The sequence below is a fragment of the Coturnix japonica genome, chromosome 7 (genome assembly GCF_001577835.2).
Source record: "Coturnix japonica isolate 7356 chromosome 7, Coturnix japonica 2.1, whole genome shotgun sequence".
Classification (NCBI taxonomy): Eukaryota; Metazoa; Chordata; class Aves; order Galliformes; family Phasianidae; genus Coturnix; species Coturnix japonica.
In genome coordinates, this window is record NC_029522.1 from 20,174,678 (window position 1) to 20,190,746 (window position 16,069).

Genomic DNA, 16,069 nt, shown 5'->3' on the forward strand with positions numbered 1-16,069 from the left:
AGAAATGAGTTAAGGACCTGTAAAATGGAGATAATTATACTTTTCCTTGCTAGTGAAGTGCCTTGAGAACTGCTCATGAAATCTGCTACAAGACTTAATGAATTATTCTTTTCACAGGAGCTGTAAGATCTTTTGGAGTGACTCTAGGATAGCTCAAAGGAGGGATCTGAAGATGACTGCAGTCAGTGGGAAGTTAGTTAATTTCAGGGGGAGTTGGAGCAAAATCCATGAGCTATCAAATCCAGTTTCATTTTATGAAGTAATTTTGTGTTGTGAACTGTAGACCCTAGAGACAAAACTACGGATTTGAGGTTATTAGGGTGACATAAGCCAGGATCTGGACTAGGTTTATTTTTTAAACAAGTTGCTTCTTGGCAGCAACCCAGAAAATAAAAACAATATGTGTATAAAAATAAGAGGAAGGATTGCACGGAAAGAAAACAGCAGTTGAAACTAGATCCGTACAGACAGTGGAGTCAGTGCAATATAAGACAGGGACAGAACTGAGGCCCTAATAAAGGCATTGTCCAGCTGAACTAGTAAAAAGCAATAGAATGAGGTTTAGTGGAGGCTGACAGGGTCACCTCAAGCTCATTTCCCTGCATGCACCCTAGAAGGAACACTGTAGAAATGGCCACATTTTTTCCCTTCTGTCAGTTATACAGCAGAAAATCTGAGCATCTGCTGAAGGCTCTTGTCCACGACAAGCAGAAAATGGTTGCATTAAAAGCACAAGCCAATACAGCGAATGTGACCTAAGAAATACAGGCTGACAGTGAAAAATGCTGCAGATCTGAAGTGTGCCATAGCTCTCTAAGTTTATGAAAGCAGTACATCTGGGCAGCTGGCAGTACATCTAGCATGGAAAGCAATGACAGGGCAAGTAAGTGTCTGAGGTGTTACTGTGGACAGGCGGAAAAAATCCCAAGGTTCTAAGCTACCTTTAGAAACTGATTACACTCCTTTACATGAAATGTAAGGATGAACATTCCATTAGAGTGCTACCACTGCAATGGTAGAAATATGACCTGATTCCTTGCTTTTAGCCAAATTCCCAGATCCTGATCTGAGCTTTCAGCAAGACACACTGGCCCCAGTGCTGCCAAGGTGCCACAAGGTTCTGCCTCTCATTGGCATGAGATCTACTTGCAGGATTTTCTCTCCCTTTGCCTAGTTTTCACAAGCCCCTTGCCTCCTTAAGGAAGGAAGCAATGTGTCCAGTACTGTATGAACCAGAGCTAGTTGGGTTGTAGCTACACTGTGTAGGTGAGTATTTAGATAGACCCAGAAGAGGAATGCAGATATTTTCTTGAATTGCTTACACTTAAAGCCTGCTCTAAAGGGAACGTGAGAAACACTGGATTCAGTTAATTTGTCTAAATGAAGAATATCAAGCACTTATGTTCTCCTATAAACTTCCCAAGATGAAAGCTATGAGCTCTTGTGTTCAGTTGAGTCTCTTTGGAAGAATCCTCTTCATTACAGAGCATCTGGCACTGCAGCATTCTGCTGTGATCAGCTGTGTATTGCTAGTGTATTGCAGCTTCATTACAGCAATATGGATTTGCCATTCCCTCTTGATTCAGTCTTGAGATGGTCAAAAAGACAGGAGTGGAAACGTTCAACTATGTGCAATCCATGAATTCTTCCTTACCACAAATCTCTTGGGTTTGTGATTTTTTCCCTGTCACATAAATATCTGGCTGGTTGTGTTCTCATAAATGTCGAACATTTAAGAGGGAATGGATTTATTTTAATATTGTCTGTTTAGAGTAAGAATTTAAGGGCAAGGATCTTTTCCTTACTGGTATATAGACATAATTTCTTCATAAGGAATACGGATACATTCAGGTTACATAAATCAAAACACTCGGCCATCTGTACCACAAAAGAGACACTACAACTTACGCAAAGGAAAAGTATGACTCTCAAATCTGCTGGAATGAAAACCCCACAACCGTAGTTAAAATATGTTGCTTATATATTGTTTTAATACTTAAGCACTGCGGTACATGTTAAAGTGTGAGCAAGACTGCAAAATTAGATTGAGCAAAATGAGTTAGATTCTCTGCAATGTTGACTTATGTGTCTTAGTCAAAGCTTGTTATGGGGAAAAAACACAGGAGACTTCTGACACGGTTTTGCTATTTTAATTGTACACTGTAATAAAATGTCCTTTAAAAATTTCTTGTTTTTATGGTCTTTCTCTTATCATAATAGCTACACATGAATTTACTGGACAATTTTACTACAGTATCTATTTGTTTTGTAATAGAATTTTGACAGATGTATTTGTGAACATAAATATCAGATTTGTTCATCCCCATTACTAACAGCACAATGTGTTCAAACTGAGATTATCTAAAAACCCATTTGACCTTTCCCTTTGGATGAGTTGCTGAGTTCTTGTGCTTTTCCAAGCATGTGAGGAAAACAGCTTCCTTCCTTTGGAGTTATTTTATGCTTTGTGTAGTAAGCAATGTGGAGGAAATAAAAGTTCTTTGTTTACAAATAACAGAGTCCCATCCAAGTGTTAACAACTGTTATTATTAATTATTTACATTGTGATGGCTCTGCAGAGACATCATCAAGTGCATAGCTCTATTATGGTAGCTCTGTGCAAGCACAGATGAAAAAGATTATTGTTGCTATTCCTTATGGCATGTACACTCAGTTGCCCAAGGTAACAGCAATTTGTTTATAAAAGGCAGCGAAAGGGCCTGGATTAATCCAAACAAAAAGCCTAATTGTACTACTAAAACCATTTGTGATAAGAAAGGAGGAAACAAAACTAGAAAAGAATGTGCTAGATTAACCTCCCATCTGTTTACTGTTAAAATAATAGAGGGATCAGCTATTCCACACTTCAGAAGGGCCATTAAACAAAAAGACTGAAGAGGAATCAAGACAGTCATGAAAGGCAATATGCTAAGGGGAGTGAGGCCTTTATTTTTTTATGTCTGCTTCCTACAACATCTCCCCTGTGCTAAAATACACCAATGCCCTGGCAGCATTTTCACTCTCCTGAGCACAAAAGAGCAGACCCGGATGGAGAAGAAGACCCAGTTAACTCACAGCTCATTACTTTTGCCAGCCTTGGCTATAACCTAGGCAAGCACCGAGCTTCCCTTGTTGCTTTTCCTTTTGGATCTTTTTTTTTCCCATCTGTTTCTTTTCTATCTTTTTAAACTTTTCTTTTGTAAGTATTTCTCTCAGTTGGCCAAGACCACAGACCCTGTTGCTATGACTTTAAATAGATGGAACTCAATGCACTCAAAATCGCAAACCTTATTTAACCTTTGAGCACTGGCTATGGACACACTCTTGATTCATTTATCTCATCAAATTTAATATAACTCCAATGGGGGGAGCTTACAGTCTAGAAGCATTATATTAATCTAACAATATGAAAACGACATTCTAATTTTGGATCTAGAACTACTTGGAAGTATTTTAGTTATTATTAAAATCAGCATCAGTAGGTGTTAGATCCACCTGAGGATCTGTTTCAGAGGCTGATGCAGGAAGCCTGCGGCATATCGGGATACTGAAGTCTGTAAAACTACAGGCCAGAATACTAATTACTGGATCACTTTCCTTTCTCCTATCCTATTACTGTTTCCAAAAGATTAGGTTCACTATCGTCCCTTCATTTTCAGTAGTATGCCAGCTTCTTGGGCAGCCAACACAATATTCCAGGTTCCTCTGAATTCTCCAGAAGCAACAGCCCCCCACAAAACCCTTCTCCCTTCAGAGTGCTCATTTAAAGCACGGATTTGTATGTCGGGAGAGCAGCCAGGCATGGTTTTTCTCTTCGCTCTCTAAATGATACCTAACCTACTGTTCCAGAATCTAGAGAAGATTGTTTGCTCCTCTGGACTTCTTCTGAGAAAAAAAAATTGTTTCCTTTCTCTCTAAGAGGGTCTTTTCCATTAAGCTTTAGGGGAAGCAATCTCTGCTAGAATGCATGATCGTGGTCATGAATGCATCTCAGCGCTGCAACTCACGTATGAGAATTAGAGGGAGCAGCCCTTGTCACTTAATCTGATCCACAGGGGACTGAGAAAAAGAAGCAGGCATTATCAGCGCCTGCTCCATTTGTCAAAAGCAAATCTGACCAAAAGAAAAAATAATAATAATAGTAGGGATCTAGTCTGTGCTGTGGAGAACTGAGCTTTTAAGGAACTATTTTAATTACAGGTGTTTCTGCTTGATGGTACTTGTTTTCTGCAGAAAAATTGAAGCCGAAACAGTAATCATAACTTGCAATTTTGTAACAGAGCTGAGATCCTCCAAACCAGGCTGCCATTGCTTCTTCCATTGGATCCATTGTGGCCAAGTGATTGCCCTGTCACACTAATTCCCTGTACAAACTAAGGGAAGGAAAGTGCACACTGATCTTTTTAGTCATGTCAGGGAACCCAACCCATAATGCAGAATGCCGCTTTGCTACATCTGCACTACAGTTCCCAGGAAGCAGCGCAGCTATGTTTGGGAACCAAAATATTTTCCTTTTTCACTGCTATTTCAGGCTATTCTACCTCCTTAACTGCCAATTTCCAAAGTAGTTCTAACCAAGAATCTTCAAGGAGAGAATGAAATGACAGAAGAGGGACTTAGTTAAGGACAGAAAGGAAACCTAGACTTCCAACATTTGCATGCCATCATCTTCTAATGAGTTTATTTTCTATTATGAGAGGTACTTAGGCAGATTCTTTAAAAAGAAAAAAGAAAGGAAGAAAAAGGAAAAAAAAAAAGAAAAAAAAAGGGTGTTAATAATGATCAATCTACATTTACTCTGCACATAACCACAGAGGTTACGATGCATGGCATAATTGCAGTGCACTGAATATTTCCCTTTTCCCTTTTATGGCTGGCTGCAGAGGATGCAATAGGCTGTTACTCACTCCCAGGTAAGGGAGCTCTTCCTTCAGTTTAGGTGGCAGGAATTTGTGCTTCTGCTGCTGAGATTTTCAGCCTTGATTGTGACTGGCAGCTGTAGACAGCTACATTTAATTATTACACAATCAACACTGGTTTGTCACATCCTCCTTTCAAAACGGCTCCAGTGTACCTGACAACAACACTATATCAGACAAACCAAAGATGTTCTTGGAAAGGAAGGAGATTTCCCGAATGCTTTTCATTCGAGGAAGGATTTATGACACGCTTTATGTGGCCGTATTTCTTTGTTTCATTTCTCTTTCCCCAAAACATCACAAGGAAATAGAAAAGACTCAAGGTTAGACCTGGCATCATTCCCACACCAGTCGCTCCCTTAGTCAATGATTAATTATTTATCTGTTCTCCTGAGAAAGAAAATCGACATGCAAACAAAACCAGGATGTATTATGTGTATTTACAAGCAAGGGAAACACAGAAAAGATAAGGGAAAGAATTGTAAATTTGAAATACTCTTGCAGATAAGATACTAAGGATAAAGCGAAATTTCATGAATGTATTCAAGTACATTGGCCCAAATCCATGCCAGCTATTAATCCACAGCTCACGGAAGGGTTTGTTTCATTGTTACTTGTAAACAGAACAAATTCCAACTCCAGAGCATTTACAGTTTGCAGACAGCCTCCACACAGAGCATCATGTACTGGATTAGACTGAGAAAAACATGAGTTAGATAGCTGCCACCAAAGAGAAAGGATGAGTTTGTAGCTACAACTTTAGTGCACGGCTGAGGAGGGACCGACTGAAAATCATCTCCTCTGCTTGTTTCATAAGGAAAACAAGCCTATTCTTACCTTTTTTTACACAGTGAACACCTTCAGGGAAGACAAGTTGTGCCATCATTCAAGAACATAAAGATTCAGGGTTTGGTCAGTGATGTGACAGTGAGGCTGTCCAGATTTGGCATGATTTTCAACAGTTTTCAAAGATACTTTAAGCAATGTTGTCTGGGGAAAAAAAACAAAAACAAAAAACCAAAACAAAACAAAAAAACCAAAAAAAAACAAAAACCCTGAGTCTATCAAGAGTTTAATTTAAGATTTAGAGCAGAGAAAAAAGTATACGCATCAAATTATGGCACTGCCCTCTTAAGCTACCATTAGTGAGAATATGGATCTTAATAGATGGCTGAGTTGATAATATATGACAATTCCTATACTCTGTGCTGAGACCAATAATGAAAAACAGCAGTGCATGAAGGTCACGTGGTTTCAGGTTTTACAAGAGCTACAGCAATGGAGCTGCTGAGTAGTGAGAGTGTATCTGACCCAAGTATCTTTCAATCAGTGAGGTTCCATCCTTCAGAAAAGAGGAGCAGCTGACATAAATGTTATTACTTCCATGAATTAATTAAGGCTCCTTGCTCTTTGGTCTGCCACGTAGCCTTTCAGTCTTTTCCTCTCCTGCCCTCTTTTTTAATCTTGCTTGCATAGGAGACAGGAATCCTCCATCACTTCAGCATTCGTTTGTACATATGAACTCAGCCCAGCGCTAGACCTTTCTGATGACATGAAAAATCACCTCAGAATGTGCAGCAGCATAGCAAACAACCAGCAGGGGTTGGAATCCCATGAGAATTCATGTATGAATTTAAGAGAAATCCATACAAGCGTTACAGTCCGTGAATGTGGTAAGAGAGATGCCAATTACACCAGCTGACCCAATGTCTTCCCAGCCTAAACAGCAAGATGTGGTTCCCCAGAGTACACAGACTAAAACTTGTGACCTTAAAGAGTTCCTGGGGAGTCTTGAGGAGAAGGTTGCCTTAGTTGTGTCATACTTTCCCATTAAGCACACACCTGTGTAAAGAATACAAAATGATACAACCTGGTAACACCTTTCTAACTAGCACAATGCCCAAATACTTGGGAGATACTGACATCACTGTGCCTACCACTGAAATGCAGCCATTTCAGGGCTGTAAAGCAGCAGCTGCTGCACAATCCACTACTGAACAGACTGAACTTTGCTTGTGAATACTACTATCTCCTGCTGAAACCACACAGCACGTGTAACCAGAAACGTGTGGACTCAGTGATTTTCAAACACCTGCCACAATCTGTGCCTCAGACCTTTCCTAGATTCAGTTTGCCCTTGCAGTGTCCCAAGCTATTTCTCACCATTTTTTTCCAATGCACACCATGGCTGCCAGAACAGTAATTGAGCATCATTAGACCGACACTGGAAAACAATGGGGAACTGAGCTTCCTTCATCTGCTTTACTGCACTCCATCATTCAGCTTTCTCTCACTAGAATGTTGGGACTCACACTCGTTATTGTGCACACTTACTGTCTCGCACACAGACACGTAACTTTCTCTTCAGGTCGCTCTGCATGTTGGTGCTTTGTATTTCTTTGTTGCCTTTTTGTTTGCTCGCAGCTGGCTTCACCACAGAAACAAACCTGACACAGAAAGACATCAAAGAATGATGCTTATTTTACAGTCTAACTGGTTTTAAACAAGCAAACAAACAAACAAAAAAAGGCATTAGGAAATTCCAAATGAATCTTGTCCTGAGCTCCAAGCTGTAGCAAGACATCACAGCTCTGAGGCTGACAGGTGTTTGGACGCTGTGGCAGCAGTGGTTCTGGTGTGTTATGGCTCAAGAACTGCTGTGTTTGGAGGCAGCAGAATTGGTGACCTGGGAAGCAAGCTGCTGATTGCTTGGAGGCCGTGCAAAGATCTTGTCTGGCTTCCTCTCATATTAAGAAGATTTAGTGCCAGATTATGGGTGAAAATCTGGATTAAAGTGAACCTGAATTTTTGTAAAATGAGGACCTTCTGCTGCACTTCATAGATAACCGTCAAAGGATGTGATTATTCAGCCCAGCTTTCAAAAACAGAGACCTGAATGCAAATTCTGTCATTGTTATTCAGGCTCATCATCTGAGCACCTTTGAATAACTCTAAGTGGCTATAATGCAAGACATGCAGTGAGGTAGAGGATGTGTGTTTCAGCACTGATCATTGTAGCTTTATGAACTCTCAGTGTCACCATTTGTATCAGCGTGGCACCAATCACCAGAGCTTGTTTTGAATCCTACAGTGAAATATTATTGGTATTTAGGCTGCGCAGTCTTTTCCTTTGTTATGTCAGGCGCAAATGATGGTTTGAAGTGAGTACTACTGCTTCAGCTCAGCATCTCATATGTTTGCTTCCCTGATGCAGTGTTTTTTGGAGATAAACAGTAAGAGCTCCTGAGTCAGAGCTTATAACCACATCAACAGGTAAACCTACAAAACAGTAAAGGATGAAGCTCCTGAGGGAGTTGTAGTGGAAATGCTGAGCCATGGCCTGAAGCAGTGATTGAGCACCTGATGGGAAGGCAGGGCAACCCAGGGGAGCTCAGGTGCAAGCAATGCTCCTGGGTGACTGGAAGGAGAGAAGCCAGAATACACCCCTTCCCAGACCTCATTTAAGGGCTGGCAGTGGAGGCAGGAGTGTTTTGCTGGAGATTCCTGTATACCTGAGGCCTTCCAAAGGTAGTAAGTTTGTTTCCTTTATTTCTGTGCCTACAGCTGTTGTATTTTTGAGAAAGCCCTTACCTGTTGCAGCCTAGGTATCTGCTGCTCTGCTGTTATTGCTGTACTTTCCATTGTGTTGCAGGAGGGAATCTGGAATATTTCTGGAAGAAATTCTTTATTCAAAGAGAGGTGAGGCACTGGAACAGGCTGCCTAGAGAGGCTGTGGGTGCCCCATCCTTGGAGGTGTTTGAGGACAGGCTGTATGGGGCCCTGGGTAGCTTGATCTGGTGCCTGACTTAGCAGCCATCAGCTCTGCTTGTGAAAGAGGTGTTGGAACTAAAATATCCTTAAGGTTCCCTCCACCCTCAGCCATTCCATGATTCTATGAAAGGCATTTATATCTTAGTCTAGCTGCTTGAATATTGGTTTCAATCAAATTGTTCGGTGGTTGTTACATTTCAAACCAAACCTCTTAAAGGACCAAATACATTTATTCATGAGAATGAATGCTTTTAGCCCACACTAACACTAGAGAAACTGGTGGCTAACTTCTCTATTTAATCAAGCTCAGGCAGACATACATTTAATATTGGAGTTCTCTTCTTTTTTTATTCCCTGTGGAAAAATCATAACTGTCAGTGGGTGATATATTGGGACATTCAAGTAAAAGTGCCTCAAGTCATCAGTATATTTGAGCACATGCCCATATTTACGCAAGTGCTTGCATACCACTGCTGTTCCTTGAACTTAAATGAGACTTGGTTCAAGGATGAACTGATATTTATGTTCCTTGAACACTTGAGATGGGCTTGCTCATGATTTTTTTCTTGCTTTGCTGGACCAGGGTTTGTAACTCCACAAGTTGATTTCTATCCTAGTCTAATATTTCAAGCACATATACAAAAATAAACCTAATCTCTTGCCAATATTCCACCTCTCTGATCTCATGACATCCAGAACACAAACCACTGATCTTTCCAATGATCTGACTTACAAATCTTGTTTTAGAAGGCACCAGCAGTGAATCACACCTTCGGTTGGAATACTTACATTACGGCATCTCTGTTGCATGTGACTAGCTTGGAAAATGAAGTTAAGCTTGTACAATAAAAGTAATTTAATACATGATTTAGAGCTTTAACCACCTTACTACAAATTAATTTGCATGCCTGCAGACCTTTACTTGTATAAGCAACTCAATATGTTTTGACGAGGAAGGAATTATTAGTGAGATCTGGCCTGCTGACTGTAGAAATGATTGTATTGTAGATCAGTGATAATATTTACATGAAATGTGGCACTTCCATTCAGTTTTTCTGACTCTTTTTCTGTTGTATTATTGCTGAATTTTTCATCTTTGGGGAAAGACAGAAGAGAATCAAATTTCTCTTGCCTTAACCTGTTATCACAATCTGAGCATAATATATAGTCAATCAAATAATTGACCACGCTTATCCTGGTCACCTACTAAAAGAAATCACTGCTCAGATTTAGATAGGTCACTATTCTGACAAACCAATTCTGCTGATATCTAATAGAGCTTCAAACAACTTTATAATGAATGGATGAGTTGCAGTGCTTACTGTTTTATAGAATTGGATCTTATGTTGTAGATTCACAAAAAATATAGGTTGGAAAGAACTAGAGGCCTGTAGTCCAAGCTCTTGTTCAAAGCAGGGCTAGCTTCAGAGTCATATCAGGCTGCTAAGGACCTTGCAAAGCTTTAATAATGAACAAGGGTGAACAGTCCTGAAATCAGTGATGTATCAGTCCCACTGGTAGGATTTTCTTCTGTATTTCCAAACAGTATTTCCCTTGCTGCAGTTTGTTGTTGTTGCTTCTTGTCTTTTTGTTGCGTATCTCTGAAAAAAGTTAGGCCTTATCTTCTTGTAGAATTATGATAGTGTAATTATTTACTCTGTTGGCCTTCTCTTCTCCAGGCTAACCAAGCCCAGTGGCCCTGGATTCATAGTTTACAGCAGGTGCTCCACTCCTCTAATTGGCTTCTCTAGAGACTTTCCAGTTTATCAGTAGCTCTTGATCTACAGCCCCAGGCTCCAGTGGGGTCACTTGCTCAGTCTCAGCCTGGAGTGTTACATGGGCTGCTTCTGACTTTATTGCATGTGTTTTTGCATTTGCCTTTGTTAAACTTGACGTGGTTCTGTCTAACTCGCTCCTCCAGCTGATTCTAAACAGAAATCCTGCCCTCCAGTGTAGCATTCCCCCAGTCTGGGGGTCACTTGATGGGGGTGCATTGTGCCTTAGCATCCACAGCCATATGTTGTAACAGTAGGATAACATTGGCTTAGTCAGCACAAGATAATTTTCTGCTTTTTTGGCAGTAATAAAATTCCTAATGACTGTTGACCAGAATTCCTGGAATACTTCTGGCTGCTAGACTAGGCTGTACATGTTATGGTAGTTAGAAAAGTAAGTAGTAATTGTGTTGATTATACATTTGTATATTTAAAGGCATTTCTGATGGATAACTTTGAATTGAAAAAAAATATAAGATGGAAAATCAGTAATATATAAATAGCTATGTAGAGAAAGTGGTTGCATTTATCTTAGAAGAGGGGATTATATTGGCATACTGGTAGAGCTCAATACCTGACCCTGCCTGCTTCAGCCACCTTGATCTGTGCTGTGTGTCTTCAGAATTCACTGTGGAGCTCCTGTCTGCTTTGCTGTCATGCCTTATGCTTGAGATGCCTCTATGTGTTGTGATGGTCATATTGAAGGAAGAATATGATGTTTTGTGGAAGAAGTTATAGGGTTTCTACTTGCTGAAAATGCAAAGCAGAACGCCTCTCAGTGTACTAGCCCACTCTGCTGCAATCATTTTTCTCTATTGATATCCCTAGCTGTACCTGTGAAGGGAAGCAGACAGTGTCAGCTAGGAAGCAGTGCAGAGCACAGTCTCATATGATTACAGTCTTAGCTTTCTGCTAATGTAATGCCTGTGGTATCCCACAATTTCTTTGCTGAGGTACTGCAAGCAAAAAGGTGGCTATCATTTCCAGCCTCTTTAAATTAGAGCAGGCCCCACACTGCAGCAGCACTGCAGCCCAATCTCCTATCAATAATAAAATAACAATGAATATTCATACTGCACATATTACCAGCTTAATCTAGGTCCAAGATTCCCATTCACCACAGGACTGCTTCCACCACTGCTCCATTCAGGAAAGGAAGAAGACACATTGCCTCCATGAACTGGGCAGAGATGATGTCAGAGAAGGCTCTCAGTGGGAGACTCTCATATGGGGCCATCTGGTGCCTTGCCATGTTATGAGGGGGGTAGGTTTCAACTCAGAAGGGACCAGAGCTACAACATGCAAATGTGAACAGCACAGGCAGAGCTGCTGTGTTTAGAGTTACATCATTTACTGTTGAGAGATGTCTGAACCTACGAAGTTGCACTTACCTGCCTAAGAATTTGAAGTCACATAACCCCATGGGTCTGCCTGTGTCAGTTCCAGTGGGCCCACCTCTTCAGAGAGGAAAGCCTTTGTTATTCAGTCATGGCCATCATAGACGAAGACGGAATACAGTTCTTTTCCTAAGCCCTCATTTTAAATATCTGCCAGAAAATCTATAAAATGAAGACTTGAATTTTTATTTAACTGGCCTCTGCCTAAAGATAAAATTACACTTTCAGAAACAGCTCATATGTCGAATGAGAAGAATAAAAAGTTTTGTATTAAAAGAAAAAAAAAAGGTTTTCTTGCTCCTGACCTTTTAGTTTAAACAGCCCTGCAGCCAAAGTGGGTGAGATTTTAAAGTCAATTGGTTTTGATTATAAGCAACTGAATATCCCACACTGAGTAGGTACAGTATGGATTTTAGTTAAGTTCATTAAAAGCACGCAGGTATGGAAGGACACTGTATTAATGGAGTGCTCTGAGCACCTTCAGTTTTCAGAATGGCTTTCCAGATCATGAGTTCCAAATACTACAGGAGAATTACAGTCTGCTGAATGGATATTCAGTATTACCAGTGTGTTCATATTGCCAATACATTGAGAACTGCATTTGCCAAACCTGACACTGAAAATTTCAATATCAAGATATTGCTCATCACTTAAACAGGTGAAGGAACAGAAACTAAGATCTTCAAAGCCTACTTGTATTCAGATCCAGCTTTTTCAATAGAGAGTATCTTGTAGGGTGCAGCAGTTTGTTGTATAAGTGTACCTCTGTAAAGCTTGTTAACACAGCTGTTTAATGAAAATTGGGATATAGCAAAATCCTTCAAAGGTGGTGAAGGGAAATGATGATGGATGTTGAGCTCGTAAAGCTGTATTACCTAACGCTGGATGTGAAGTCAGTGGGTAAGCTGAGAGTAGTCTTGAATTCACTTTCTGTTCAAATCCAGACCTTGTATGGAGTGTTCACTAAGGTATCTTATGTGCCAAACAACATCTCTTTAAATTAAGGCTTAATTATAATTGCAATGGTCCCTATACTTCCCAAGGAAAAAAAAAATCTCACTTGTATTTACCACAGAAGTTGTCAGTCCCTTATATAATATATAACTTGGAACACAATTATGGCATAGAGCAGTAGGTTTCACACTTCCAGTCTCAAGGCAAAAGTAGCTTCTAGTAAGCACAGCCTGTGGCCTCAGAGCTTGAGTTAGAGGAAGGGGAAAAACAGTTTCTGATATAATATCATACCTCTCAATGGTGTTGTTTAAAACTAATTTTTCACTGCTCCTTTTATTTGCCAATAAACAGGTGACTAGGCACTGTATATCCCACCACAATGTGGATGCTCACTGGGCAATGACGAGCCTCATGTTAATGTTCCCTCCCTTCTGCTGTATCATGTAGTTAACTCAACCTTTATGTTTCATCAGTCTTTTTCTGCAGACAGGGACCTTTCTGCCTTCATGATACCCAGTGGGAATACTCGGCCCTGTGTCTGTTAACTATGATGACATTTCCTGACCTTGTCATGTCAAGAGACATAGGAAAATTGGCAATTAACAGGACCTGTCTTCAGGGGGAGAAACAAATGTATATCACTTGTCTGTAGGCAGCACAGGCTTCAGATGTAGCTCTCTGAAAATAAAGCAGTTGTCCCAATTTAAGCTCATTTCATTTCTCCCCAAAGAAGTGAAATACAGTCTCTGTGGCGATAGTGTCAAGTCATCCCTCTGTATTATTCCATTTGTTCCATCACAGCCTATTCTCTCCAGGGAGCTCATTTGTATTCTCTTGCTTTCAGGTCATCTGACTCTCCCTTCGTGTCATGGATTTAACTTTGCCTTCTCTTTAGTATAAATTAAAATGTTACTGTCGCCATCAGCCTGAGGCCGGAAACCACAACTGTGACTACTGAGCAGCCTATTTTAAATTCCAGCACAAAAAGCCCTGTGCCTAAATATTTCATGGCTAAAGGCCATTTGGCTTCAGATCTAGATCTAAATATTCAGGATGATGCTTACTATCACTAGTGCAGCCTGCCATTTCTTTGGAGTATTTGCTGATATTATATTTAGAAATGTGTTTTTTTTTTCCCTTTTGAGAAAACACCGAGAAGGGCAGTCTGGGCTGCACTTCAATCAGCCACTGGCATCAGCAGAAAGTTGTAAAGGACATTTTGCTGCATGCTTAGAATGCTTTCCCCATGGAAACCCTCCTTCTCCCCTAGCAGTGTTATGGGGCCATTAAGAACTTACAGTCTGTTATTGAAGCGGATACCTGAACATACGTACTCTCCATTTAAGCATCGTTTTAAAAGGTCGCCACTGACATATGTTCCTTCCCCTGCCCTTGCTCCGTGTGTTTCTGGCCATCTGCAGCAAAACTGCTTTTCTAATTGCACTGCTCCCTCTGCAGAACAGCGATCCTGAGCTCGGGCGGGGGCTGATGCTGTCGTCTCGCCACCCGACGGCGAGCTCCGAGTCTAGGCTGTGCTCCAGATCCCCCCGAACCCAGTAACGCTTATCTGCACTCCCACAGCAGCTCGGTCCGAGCAGGTCTGTGCAGCCGCTGCAGCCAGAACTGATTGATTGATTGATTTTTTTTTTTCCCCTCTCGCTGTGCAAATGCAGATAGCACAGCCTGCTCTGGCCAGGCAAGAAAACGCCGCCGTAGCTCGGGGTACAGCTGTGGACTACCCGGCTTACAGAAAGCCCGGAGCTGCTGTATCCCTGCCCTACAGATCTCCATCCCAGTTGCTCGTTCCAGCTCACTCTCAGCAGTGCCTCAGCGCTCCCGCCCGCATGGCCGCACCGGGAGGCAGCAGCAGCACCTAGCGGTACCAGCGGCACCGAGCGGCACCAGCATTCCCTGCAGCCGGGAAACAGTTCCACACTCACTGCTTTCCTCGGGAGATCCCACCATTTTTCTGTCTTTTTTCGAAGCATCTGAACGGCATCGCTTTGCATCGCGAGCCTTTTGCTCAAGGGAGCTGAGTAGTTCCCTTGTTTGGCCAGAGATTTCAGGGAGGCCCCCCTGTGTGTTGGTGTTATGCTATTTGGACGCAAGCGGCCCCAGCAATCGCTGCAGCATTTTGATTCAGGTTGGATGTCAGGAAAAATTTCTTCTCCAGAGGTGTGGTGATGCACTGGAATGGGCTGCCAGGGGACGTGGTGAAGGCACTGTCCATGGAGGTGTTCAAGAAAGGCTTAGATGTACTAAGGGATGTGGTTTAGTGGAGAAATACTGGTGGGAGGTGGATGGTTGGACTGGATGATTTGGGGTGATCCAACCCTGCTGATTCTGACACTCCAGGATTTCCTTCTAACTTTACCTGTAGGACTCTGAGCAATGCGTGACTGTGGAGCTGTGGTTCAGCGTGCTGCTCTATCCCTGAGGCCTGCGTAACCAAACTGCCTTCTCTACAGCACAGCTGAGAAACAAAGCCAGTAGTGCCCCACCACAGCAGCACAGATCTGTGCTGTGTCCTGCTCCCAACATCCAGCCTGCCTGACATCAACATTTAACATGTAAGTTATTAAACTGAAAGCTATCACCCTGATTATTGGGGGAAACAGAGGAACTTGGAAGTTATTTACCATTCACCTGGTGGTTAATACAGTGCCCCAAGAAGATGCTGTGACAACAAATCAGGGGCTTTCTGTAGGTCTCCAGGAAAGATGGGGATGCAAAAAAAGAGTGGCAAATGAGCCACTGCTGTGCATGGGGCAGTTTGCTCTGCAGTTCTGCCTGACTCAAGGCTTATCCCAGAGTGGGAGTTCTGAACAGAACACACGGCCACATCGTGTTTTGTTTGTTCTCATTGCCTGTCCCCAACTTTCCAGCGTCAGTTTTAAAGTGGAAATCAGATCACAAACGCTATACATACAAATGATGTATTGACTATTTCAGGTGAGCTGTGCCAAAAAGGGGCTACTGCGTGAAACAATATAGTGATACAGTTGCCTGATTAAGGGAGAACTGAGAAATTAAAAATAGGAAGTAGTTACATATTGTGTAACGATCATCTCTATGCTGTTACTTCTCTGAGATGTGAACTGTGAAACATCCAGTGCTGCTGCAATTGGCAGCCTCAGGATTGATAAGCCACAGTACAATGTCACTGTTTTCCTATACTCATAAAGCACTGCCAACATCAGTGACTGGATCAGTTTACGGGAGGAAAAAAAAACAACAAAACAATCCCAGCCTC

At 41.6% G+C, this 16,069-nt stretch overlaps 1 long non-coding RNA gene across 1 annotated transcript; it reads left to right on the top strand.

Moving 5' to 3' along the window:
* The first annotated feature begins 8,368 nt into the window (after positions 1-8,368).
* Positions 8,369-15,849, top strand: LOC116653669. Its single transcript, XR_004307931.1, has 3 exons — positions 8,369-8,447; positions 14,490-14,959; positions 15,197-15,849. It is a non-coding gene; the product is annotated as an uncharacterized LOC116653669 (long non-coding RNA).
* The last annotated feature ends 220 nt before the right edge of the window (positions 15,850-16,069 follow it).